At 38.0% G+C, this 12,489-nt stretch overlaps 1 long non-coding RNA gene across 2 annotated transcripts in view; it reads left to right on the top strand.

Moving 5' to 3' along the window:
- LOC144060644 (uncharacterized) overlaps positions 1-12,489 on the top strand; it is a 50,158-nt gene that overhangs the window by 9,955 nt on the left and 27,714 nt on the right. Inside the window, exon 3 of one of the 2 annotated variants that reach the window (XR_013295965.1) lies at positions 5,290-5,422. This is a non-coding gene — a long non-coding RNA (uncharacterized LOC144060644). Of the gene's footprint in view, positions 1-5,289; positions 5,601-12,489 lie in introns of those variants that run through there. The other variant, XR_013295964.1, reaches the window with a different exon arrangement.

Here is a 12,489-nt window from a genome sequence, read left to right as displayed (position 1 = left end):
AAATCTCACCTGCCCACCACTCCACCTGCTAACATCTTGATTGGGCTGAGTGGAAAAAAAAAACATGCTCAATTGTTTCCACATTTGCGTATTTACAGCAACAGTTTCAGAGAGACTGCTAGTATAATGAGGCGTTTGTTTAAATATTTTAGCTGAATAAATATTAATGGAATTAGTAGTAGCCTAATTAGTTTCCAAGAGGAACGCTTTATCATATTTTATTCCAACGACGTGTAAATCCAAGGAATGGGCAAACTCAATTAGCCACAATATTAGGCACAATGTAATCCGATCCATGACATGCTTTTACAGGTACGCCAATACAGGAGTTATTACTTTTACAATGTTTAGTATTGTGGTTGCTGAGCATTGCATCATACTGAGAGAATATGTTGTCTCTCTCAGAGCCAGATACAATTCCATTTGACACCCCTGCTGCAACTTAAAACCATAATAATAAACATTGTGTTAAAGTCCCTTGATGAAAAATAAATGCTACTTCATTTAAACTTTCTTATGGTATGACACATGTTTGAGCCATAAAATTATTTACTGTACCGTCGCATAAAGCTTCCGGTGGCTGGATTATACTGTATCCCACCAGGTCATTGTGGAGCTTTATGCGTCCCGACAAAAGGCGCTAGCCACCAGCTAGCTCTCAAGCTAAATAGGCTGTCAGAGCTCCTCTCAGCCAATGATGTCTATTAACTCATTCACTGCCATTGACGACTATAGACGTCAAAAATTCATGTGAACTATTTCTATTAGTTTAACTTTTTTCCCCCGTTTTTTTATGAAAACCTAGAAAACATTTTTTTGTTCAACATACATAACAGATAAAATTTGTGATTAATCGTGAGTTTTGATTATAAATTTTTATCGTCTGACGCCCCTCATTTTTAATAATTTTTTTTTTTTAATTACTGTATGGGGCGTCAGGCGATTGCAATTTTTTCACATGACTTCACTAGTTAACTAATGATTAATCACAAATGTTATATCTTCTGAATGTACAATTCTAGGTTTTCATACTTTTGTTAGCAAAAGTGAAGAAGAAAAAATTAAACTAATAGAAATAGTTCAAATGAATTTTTGACGTCTGTAGCCGTCAATGGCAGTGAATGAGTTAAAAATGTTTTCTAATTACGTAAAAAAAAAAAAAGAGCAATAATGTGATAGGAGGAACATCATCACACATGCCTCTGTTTTAGCCACGCCCCCAAAATTAGGAACACAAAATTGGTCCACAATTAATTAGTGCGTAGTTCTCAGGCCTTGTTTCAGACTCCAGATTCCTGCAAACGCCTCAGTTCCGTCAAATGGGTCAATAATGTGGATCTCATTTGGACACAAAAAGAGTGTGGACAGTCAGCCCCCAAAAAAATGATATGAGGAGGAATCTGATTGCAGTCAAATCTGCCTGCAGTCTGAACACAGCCTCACTCTTTTCACGTTTTCACCCATTATCTTCAAACATATCACACATTTAGAAAAAAAAAAATCTGAGAATTGCTTTCAAATGAATACCTGTCAATACAAATTGCGCATCATTATTTTTGTAAAGGCCTTATTTGGTCAAATTTATTATATCAGAGCTCATCAAATTGTGCAGGTGTACTAAATAAAGAGTCCGCTCATATGTCCTTGTAGTGCAACAGGGAGTTCTAGGCTGACTAAAATTCGAGATAGGTGCGCCTAAACTGTATTAATCCATGCTAGAATGTAAAAGCTATAAACTCTGTCGGAAATAAAATGGCAGCGGAAAATGTAAAATATTATAGATTAAACAAAAGCGAGTGAAATGGAGTTCATTTGCATCACCCTTCTCTTTTCAGATGAGCTAAACTGCTTACCATTATTCAAAGATATCTTTTAAATAAGGCCCAAATATGCGGGTGAAACCAATTTAACGAGCGGCCACCAAAGACGTTGGTCAAATGATCTATATAGAGATTTTCACGGCGTAAGCCTCTTATCACAGCTGCTATAAAACACACATCATTCTGTTTCAGGACTGAATTTCAGAGATATGGAAATACAATAAATGTGACATCTTAAAGCTTGGCTTACAGTACTTGTTAATTACAAAACCATTTCAAAAATGAAGTTGGCCAAGTTAAAGAAAAAATGCATATTAATCGTGACTGGCTAAGATTTCGTTCTGAAAAGGGGAAGACGAATATCGCCAGTGATCAACAGAAGCTTTTATATAATTGAAGGCCGTTCCATTTGCAGCAAATCAAGTTGTATTGCAGGTGCTTTTCTCATTTAATGAACTTTTTAGTGACAAGATGTCTTAATGGTACCTTAACGCAACAGCCTCAGATGTATTTGAATGAACTTTTAAAAAGGGGAACAAGCTTTTTATCGCTATGGCAGCTGTGGCACATTATGCTGTGATAGCACTAGCATCTAGCACTTAAATTACTTTTCAGTAATTTAAGCTTATTTGTCTTGTCAATGTAATTGAATCATAACATTTTGATATAGGTTGGATTCCAGACTCAACACTTAAAATGTTTACTTGTACTACCAGATCAGAATTAAATGTAAAATTTGCCAAGTGCTAACTGAGTAAATCTTAATCAAGCCTTAACCTGTGCTCGTCCGCTGGTGGTTAGCTTAGCTGACTACTGGTTAAGAAACTTCGCCATATGTATAAACGTAAATATTACCTACCAACAATCAGGTTAATTTAACCGTATTATCCAAAATCACGATCAGAATTTAAATTTGATCAATTGTGCAACCCTCCCCCAAAAAAATGGAACTTTGCTTTTGGAAAGTCTGTTAGCAACATGCTAATAATCAATGCAAATAACTATGGGCTAATGAATAGCAATGATGTTGTGGTGATATAACGGATATTTGAATCCAAGTGGTACAGTAACACATAGACAGAAAATATAACAATACAATGCTCATACGCATATATTCTTTATCCTCTGCCAAAAACAAACAACTATTACAGCAGCTCAGCAATGAGTTGTGAAGCTCTCTTTCATGTGTCTGTATGTCTGTATTATACTGCCCCCTGGTGGCCAAGCCTTGCACACAAGAAGGAGCACGGTGTGTGGCTGGAATGTGATTTTAATGAATTAAGAACTGATGTAAGTAAAAAAATAAAATAAAAAAACATCCGCACAAAATAAGCACACATTTATTTATCCTAAAAACTACAGTCTATATGTGGCCTACAATGGCCACAAAAAAAGCTCGAACCAGGCCTGGAGGTTAAGGACAATAAATACGAAACCCAACAAACAAACAATGCAACCTCTTTAATTGACAAGAGCGCACAACTTGTTGAACGGTTGTCCACCCAGCAGACACACAAGTCATACGCCGATGCTTTGTGAGCCTTTCCGACATCAACAGTCGGCCTGGTGGTGACCAAAATAGCGTCTTATTAATCAAGAGACCCCTGTTAACGCGACTAATTGAACTAGCTAAACAACAGCTAATGAGCAAGTGCAGCAGGGAAAGACTTGTTTTGTAATTTGCACGCGGTGTTGATGTATTCATGCTTCATGAATAATCGAGTCTCTATTGTGTCAATGATGTGAGATTATTGAATCTGGATAGTGACCAAAATTTAAAAAACAAACACAAAAGTCTTGGCTACTAAGTACAATATAGCTAAAGCGACAACATTTCGACCAAAAATGATACAAAATGTCAGATGTTTTTTTGTTAGTGCACTCTAAAAAGAGTTGGGTGAAAAAATAACCCAACTATAGGTCAAAAATGGAGCGATCCTCTACTTGGATCAATTTGACCCAACTTTAAGTCAAGAAAGGAGTCTTTTAGTGTAAAACAACTCATGAATATGGGTCAGATCTTTTACTTGGGTAAAAAAAATGGGGTCATTTTGTCTAAAACAACCCAGAAAGTTGGGTTAAATTGACCCATGAAGTGGATCAGTCCATTTTTGATCCATAATTGGATTACTTTTGACCCAACTGTTTTTAGGGTGTGTGAGGAGACCTCACAGGAAGGCAGTAATTGTAGCATCCTTATATGCTGATGTTAGGCAAAAATCTGATTATATTTTTTCGGGGGGTAGGATAAGCGTTATGGATAAAGGATGGATAGATTTTTAAATGTCATTATCTTTGTTTTATGATGTAATTAATGTGTTTGTGTGTTAAAAAAAAGGCAGATTTTTGCAGATTAAATGGTCGATTAAATCGGCAGGCCGATTATAGGTCAGATGGTGGAAAGTGTTTTAAAATGATTTATCACAAAAACCTAACATTTGAATGGGGTTATACACTTTATGTCCACTATATATGTTTTTTCCCCCCTAATTAGTCAACTATTTTAATGTGAACTATAAAGCCAAGCAAGTATTAGCAAGTACTGTGTTAGCATTTCAAGCTAGTAAATTCGATGTAATTTATCTTGGTGTCCTAATTTCTACATCATAAAAACTTGGAATTTGAACATGGGTGTGTGGACTTTAATGATGTCAACTGTGTGTGCTAACCTAAGCAAAAAGTTTTGCTTTCACTTTGGTCCTGTATTCAATCGTATTGAATCTTGTACAGAGCTGAGAAGCATTGCTATTAAAAAGAAAAAGAAAAAAAAAAAGAAAAAATTCTCATGTCTCCCATTTTTCCACTGCGGCCGTCCAGTCAATAGCGGCCATCCTGACACTGACTGTGTAGCTTATTAGAGCTCGTGTCTACTTCAGCAAGCACTCCACAGTGCAAAGATGGATGAGCAACACTCCTCGGCCACTACAGCCACATTTATCTGGAAACGGCGGGGAGAGTTTTTGGAGGTGAGGAATAATTCCAGCCAGCAGTCGGTGCCCACTTTGAGAGGGAGGAGGAGGACCACCATGGGGCATCTGACAGTGATGAAGAGCACGGGCACACGCTGGCAGATTCGTCTTGAGCCGCGGCGAGGCGAGGGAGGGGGAAAGACGGAGGGGGGTGGCTGAACAAGGTTTAACAATAAAAACAGCATAGTGTTTTGTCTCTGACGCCGGGACTCGGTGCCATGCAAAAATGACAAAAGAGCTTCACTCTTTGCGGACTTTCAGAACTGACAGCGGCCCATCAAACACTACAAGGCTGTTGTTCGTCAATGACGTGCGCTTCTTTTACATTGGCGTGCTCTCTCTGATAGCGCTGATGGCGATCACGTTGCCCAGGGGCCTGAAACTGACAGGCAGGCAGGCTCAGAAGCCGCACATGTAAATGAAGGCACACTTTAGATGATAGAGAGATGCACATATCCCATTTTTATTTATGTATTCAAGCTGCCCTCTGCTGTTCACAGGCCCAATGGCAGACCGTGGAACAAAAGGAAATCGCACATTTGGATGTCAAACCTCAACTGGCCCCCACCACATCCTCGCCCCTTCCTCCTCACAAGTCTGGAGGATGCAAAATGGGCTGGCCTTTGATGGAATGTAAGATTAATTGATTCTATTTGCTTGTCTTTTCCCTTGACTTTATGTCTTTACAGACAATATGAGCATGTTTTCTTTTAAAACATTGATAGCGCGAAGAAGATATGAATTGTAATGTGAGGAGTATATGGTTTATTTATTAGTTGCACTCAAATACAATTAAATATACTAATGCTCATCTATTTACCGTATCTATCCATTCATCCATCCTTGCATTTTCTTTAAAAGTTATAAAAATGCAAAAACTTATTTTTTCAGTACTTTAAATAAATTGATTTCATATCAAATTATTACAATTATTATTATGCTCTTCGACAGAAATTTAGTAGGTTCTAAAGAAAAAATGTTATTAGAGGAAAACTGACATTTTGGGGGTAACAAAAACAAGTACTTTATGAAAATCACATTAGGTCTTAGTATTAATTTGGAGAGTAGAAGTGTAGCAATTAGTAGAAAATGAAATTGACGACAGTATTTTAAGAACTGCATGCGTGTGCACATAATCTTACTGTGATTTTGTAAAAAGAAAAAGGGGGGTTTCTCGAGATTAGTAGAAATTTAGCAATTTTTTAGGGTTACTTAAAAATATTTTTGCATTTATTTTATGAAGATCGCAAAAAAAAAAGTGGTGTAATTACTACAGAAATGACAGCTGCTCGGAGTTTATTTCAAATGGTTTTAAATGTACTTTATGCTAATCACATGCCATCTGTGTAAAAAAAAAAAAAAAACTTGAAAACTGACTTTACATTTTTTTTCACATTGCTCTCAAAAAAATTGTATGAGATTTCTCATCTAAGAAAATAACATGCTTTTACATACATTTTCTATGATATTTGTTGACATAAAATGATTTTAAATGTACTATAAGTCATATGCTGCCTCAGGAATTTAATTTAAGAAAAAAAGACATGTGAGATGTTTAAATAAGTTATAAGAATAACAATTTAGTTTGGTATTGTACAAATAAGTTTTGTTATTTAAAACCACATTTTTGGGGGTGTTAAAAGTGTTCAATCAACAATGAGGATTTAGTATGATTTTGTGTAGAAAACGTTAAACAAAAATAACATTGTAAAAGGAATTTAGTAATGATTTTGTATAATTGCATAGCGATTCATCGAAAACTGACTTGTTTGTTGGATTGGAGATTCAATGCTGTACTTTTGTATTGATTTTGTGAAAGTAGTCTGCAGACAGTGTCTCTCCAACATGACAAATGCCGTTTCTTCTTTTTCCTGGCCTGACGGGATGCTTTCAGCTCAGCATGTGCGCCGTTTGCGGCGTGCGTTGCCACAGATCTCCCCATTTCTTTCCAGTGCTCTGCCGCAGGGGTTTGTTGGTGCGCACCGAGCGCAACCAGGCAGTCAAGCTTGAAAATATTCCATTCGGAACTAAGCTAATGCTGCACTTTTTTTTTTTCTCTTAGTACGATTTCCTACTAAATTCCCAGGAGCACATGTTGATTAATGACATGCACACTCAAGAGAGCACCTTTTTACAGTGTCACTCACCCATATTTGATTTACAAAAGAATGTCTTCCTCCATTTTTTTTTTTACCTTTTACCTGAGTGTAGCCTTTCCCCCCTCTTGACAATTACATTATGAATGTGAGTTTCAGAAATATGCAAGCACACCTCCGAAATGGAATTTGCGAAATGCAAGTGGCCTGCACGCTAACTAGGGCAACATATTTTCCGCGGTCATTAGCATATCATCTGAATTCAGCTAGCTGACACAATTGCAGAGATCAGCGCAGTTGATGTGTCAGCCACATGTATGTGTTGGCTGCTCTCAAAGTCAAGTGGATGTTAATGCCCCGCACACCCGCCGGTCTGATTTCCCTTATAAAGCTGCGGCACATTTGCGCGCGAGCTCTCCTTACATCTTTGAAGAGAAAATTGTGGAGTTTAACCTTGCGTTATTATCTCTCATTTTGGCTTTGTGCAGGGAACAGACGTACATCCACAAGGAATTTGGCACAGTGGTCAGGACGCTGATAATCCCGAGTCTTTGACTGCTGATAAGGCGGCCAATTTAACAAAATTACAAACCGCTATTGCCGATGCTAGCCATTCATTAATTCGGCACATGGAGAAAGATAATAATTCAAATCAAGCTCTTACTAACAATTATCACTCTTGATAAAGATTTCATTAAATCCCATTCAAACTTTCACTCAGTAAGAGCAGTGGAACAAAATGAAAGCATATTTTCACTTTTGCACATTGGACGGTGGGAGACTTGCAAATCCCCTTTTCAAAACAAATGCTGTTGACCAACACGGTTATTAGCGCCCCGTTTAATTACATTTTGCCTTTAATTGCATCAATCAAAGTAATCTATAATGCCGTTTTTAATTACACTTTGGGAGTGACCTTATGAAAAGAGAATTTTATTATGTGCACGCAATAATTACCTTGCCTCCATCCAGATAGGTGCCAGTGTCTCATGCGCCTTCCTATTGGACAACCGCACCAATGACTGAGATTATACATTTTTTTGAATTTTGTGAAAATAATGAACAAAGACATGTTACAATCAGTCAGGTTCCTATGCAATACACCCCAGAAGGCAAAGGTAACATTTACCTCTCTTATACAACATAAAACTTCTCACATGCCAAAGAAACTCACACAGAAAAAAAAACTCTCCCACCACAACAAAAAACGTCTCACACCAGAAAATCTCGCACGCATTAAACCTCTCACATGCCAAAGAAACTCACACAAACAACTCTCCCACTACAAAAATGCAAAAAAACATCTCGCACAAAAAAACTCACACGCACACAACAAAAAAAACAACTTTCCTGTAACACCCCCCCCCAAAAAAAAAACATACACAACAAATAACCTCTCATATGTAACAAAAATTCACACTTCCAGAAAAAACTCACATTTTGCAAAACCTCTCACTCACACTAATATACTTCACACTTGCACACTGTAAAACCTCTCACACGACAAACAAATCTACAACAAAAAACCCTCTCACACAACTCGCACTTACCAAAAAAAACTCTCATTGCAAAATCTCTCGCAGTTTAAAACGACTCTCATACGCAACAAAAACTCTTATTCAAAACACATGAACACACCAATAAACCCCTCTCATAGTTAAAAAAAAAAAAGAGGCAAAAACCATCAAAAACTCTTACATAGACCAAAAGACATTAGTTTGTTTTGGTTTTCTCAACAACAGCAATAAACCTTTCACCCCCTCCCCCCCCAAAAAAAAAAAACAACCTTCACACACCAAAAACTTTCTCTCATATACACCAGACAACTCCCACAAACACAAAAACACACAGCAGAGGCACACCAAAATTAGTCTCAACAAAAAACTCACACACGAGAAAGAACTTCTCACAATCATTCACCTAAAACATATCATACGCACCAGAAACTCTCACACACAACGGAAAACGCTCAATCACACACACACAAAATTCTCACAATCACAGAAACTTCTATACGCACTAAAACTAAAACACTAAAACAAACTATTACACAACAAATAAATAAACCTCTTCTTGAACCTAAAAACTTTCACACACACACTCAATCACACTCACACAGAAACACCAAAAAAAGACTCACTCTGAAATCTCTCAGGCACAAAACAACCCTCACACTCATCACAGATCAGTTTTACTAAAAAAGCAAAAAACAAAACACTCTCAAAGAGAGAAGCAAAAGCTCTTATTTCTGCCTGAGAGTCAACAATTGTGTGAAGCCTTATATTGCAAACAGCTCATTACTTATTCTTATATAAAATATTTTGCCCACCTATAAATTAAGATCTCGCACGCACGCACGCATGCATTGCACAGAACGTTGTCAATGTTGCTTTGAGAAAAAGGAAATGACTTTAATTGGATGGCTAAGGAGCTTGCGCAATACGATGCCGCTAATGCCGAGCTGAAGCGTGCGCGGTAATTACAATCATTTGTCAATCTTTAAAACTTTATGCATACATAAATGTTATTGTGGTGCATAATTGCTTTTAGTTCCATTTGGCTGATCATGCATTCAGATTGCCGCAGCTGTCTTGTCACGTCGCCGCCTCGTGATTTTCAACTCTATAAGCGATATCATTCTTTCTTTAAATCATTCCATGCGCTTGTCAAGCGTGATGGCCACCGCGCGTGCACGCCGGCGCATCCTACGGGGATGGCTCGCATACAAGGGAGGTGAAGAAAGACAGGTGCAACAAGCGGTGGATGGCAATCCAAGGATGAATGGGAATCCTGGTGCGGCTCGACTCTTTCCTCCCTCCCTCCCCTCCCCCCCTTCCTGCTGCAAGACAAGCGTCTGGCCCTTCCTTTGTATGGTTGGCCTTGTCAGTCCTCATCCAGCATCCACTGCTAGGCTAAACGCAGCTTCATTTCACCAGCTCCAAGACTCCATGCATAGAGAATACATTGCAATGACAAAGCACGCGTGAAGGTTTAAAACGCTTTCATTACAGGCTGTACTCACAGCACTAATGTACCGATTATTATGGTCATTTTACATGTCTACAATTCTAAATTATATACACTCGCAGGCCACAACATTAGGTACATAATTTAATGGCATATATATATATATATATATATATATATATATATATATATATATATATACAGGGATGTGATTTTTCCGCTAATTCGCGGAATTCCGCTTTTTTTTTTTTATCTCCCCCCCAAAAAAAAATCCGATTTTTTATTTTTATTTTATTTTTTTTATTTTTTTTAGTAGTTCATTGTGTATGCACATGACTCCGACAGATAACATCTTCTGCTATGACAAAGACATTTGTGGTATGCTCTAATATGAGTTACTTTTCATTTGGTCATGATACAATTATTTGTTCATGAAATTTGAACTCTTCAACATTATTTATGTGTTAACTTAGTAATCACATTAGTTAGATATGATGATATTCTCAGTGATAGTTTTTAAAAGCAAAGACAGTCCAATGTTTTTGAATGTGACTGATTTTGAGTTGACTAAAACTGCCATTTTATATGGGATAGTTCAATATACATTGAAAATTTATGCTGTTGTTTTGTCTATTTCTTTGTCATGTGAGTGCATTGAAAGTACTTAAAAACACGGACCCTGGACCTAGCTGGGTGCCAGCGGCCCCCAGACCCCCGGCTAAATTTTCAGATAATTTCACTTTGGTCAAATCACATCTTTATATCATATCATATATATCATATCATATTTATAGTATATCAACTCCTCTGTTGTTTCCTGCCAGATTTTTAGTCACTCCATCACACACAGTAACAAGCGAAGAGTGTGGGAAGCTAACGTCTGTCCTGCTCGCAAGCTAGCTTTGCTATTCGATGCAGTTGGTTCGCGGCAACAAGGATTTATTATTTATCCCCTATGACACTAATAGGTGTGAAAACTGACCTGGATTCTACCTTTTAGCGGCATCCTGGCTTAAGTAAGCCATTTGAAACCACAAAAGAATAAACTTTGTAGAGTTCCAGCCACTGTACTCTCCGGTTTAATAGATAAGTCTTCAAATAGGTGAATGTCAAGCTTTGTATAACGCTTTGGGCACTGTGCGCTATATAAGTGCACTCTATTCACCATTTTGATCAAATTGGATTCATTTGTTGGACTAGATTTGAATCCATTTGGAAGTCATTCGCTGCCTTTAGCAAAAATAGCAAATCAAGATTTTGGGAGCAAGTTTGAGCTCTAATACTTATAAAAGATCTAGCGACCAAGTAAATGTGTTTCATTTAAAAGTGTACTGTGTCTTAAAAGGGTTTCACCTCACATTTAAGTCACTTATCTAATAAACTCATTTTAAAACAATTGGAAATGTGACCCTGCTGTAGCTTTAGCCTCGACTAAACTGAGCACCATTTTATGAATACCAAAAAAAATAATCTCCCATTTCCATCTTCAGTGCAAGGCAGCTTTGGAAACATAAAGCCCGAGAGCAGATGTATCGTTCGTAGCATCTCCGAACGCCGAGCGATGGAGCAGCCTGGAGACCGCGCAGCCTTCTTCATGCTGGCTTGCCCGAGAGCTGCCCAGAGCATGGACAATTAGAGGGGTCCCCGGTGCCTCTTTGCTCTCTGTGTGCCTGGTGGGCTCTTCTGTAAGGCACCAGGGGGTGGGGGGGTTGGGGGGGGGCTTGTGGCACCGACTGGGCCAGCTTGACGGGCTAGGCCAGAGGCGTAGAGCTGGGGGAGGCCTGATCTCGATAATCCCTTCGCCCCAAGAGGCTGTCATAGCACTCACACCGCTGGAAGCTAGAATGGAAATGGACCAGGGGGCTTTTTGAAGCTTTACCTGCAAGAAGAGCTCATCATCGAGTGGTAAAACTCACTGTGATTCAAATACAGTGACTTTTTTTTCCCCCTCTTCTTTGAAAGAAAGAGAATCCGTTGCTCTGTAGTGTCAATTAGGGATCGGCTAAAAAAAAAAAAAATCACGTTATCTCTCACGGTAGGTCTTCTTATCCAATATCACAGTTGTTTTACTTTTACACACTTGCAGATGAGTTTGATATTTTTTTGACGTGGCAGTTTTCTTCATTTTGTGTTTTAACATTCTGCTACTCTATTTTTTTTTGTTTTTGTTCCGTAAATTTTTGATGAATTTATTCCCAACAGTCGATTCTCTTCATTTTCTAGTGGCTCTCGTTGCACAGTTTCCGGTGGTGTACGTATGTTAAGTTTTTTTATTTATTTTTTTCCCATCCAATCAGATTTCAGTCTCTATGTGTTGACATGTCAATGTAATCTGCCCAAGGCAAGGCGAATCAGGAGTGCTGGCCCAAGTAGCTTCAACTTTATTAACAGCAGGACTGTTTCTTTAACCATTCAGATTTCAAATTCGCAGTTAGCTGGCTCACAATAACATCAGCGTTTTTACGTCCTCTGATTGGTTGGTTGGTCAGAGCAAGTCTTATACAATTAATAATCTGCCTTTGAGTACACATTTTGTTATAAAGTTATGAAGCTCTGTTTGCTCAATTCCTCTTTATTGTGTACTTATTAAAGGATTTTTACTGGCACTAAGCAACTTTGAGGAGGATGGTAGGAACA

Source organism: Vanacampus margaritifer, chromosome 11 (assembly GCF_051991255.1).
Source record: "Vanacampus margaritifer isolate UIUO_Vmar chromosome 11, RoL_Vmar_1.0, whole genome shotgun sequence".
NCBI lineage: Eukaryota > Metazoa > Chordata > Actinopteri > Syngnathiformes > Syngnathidae > Vanacampus > Vanacampus margaritifer.
Note: the sequence above shows the minus strand (reverse complement) of the source record. Positions and strands in the feature narration are given on the sequence as shown.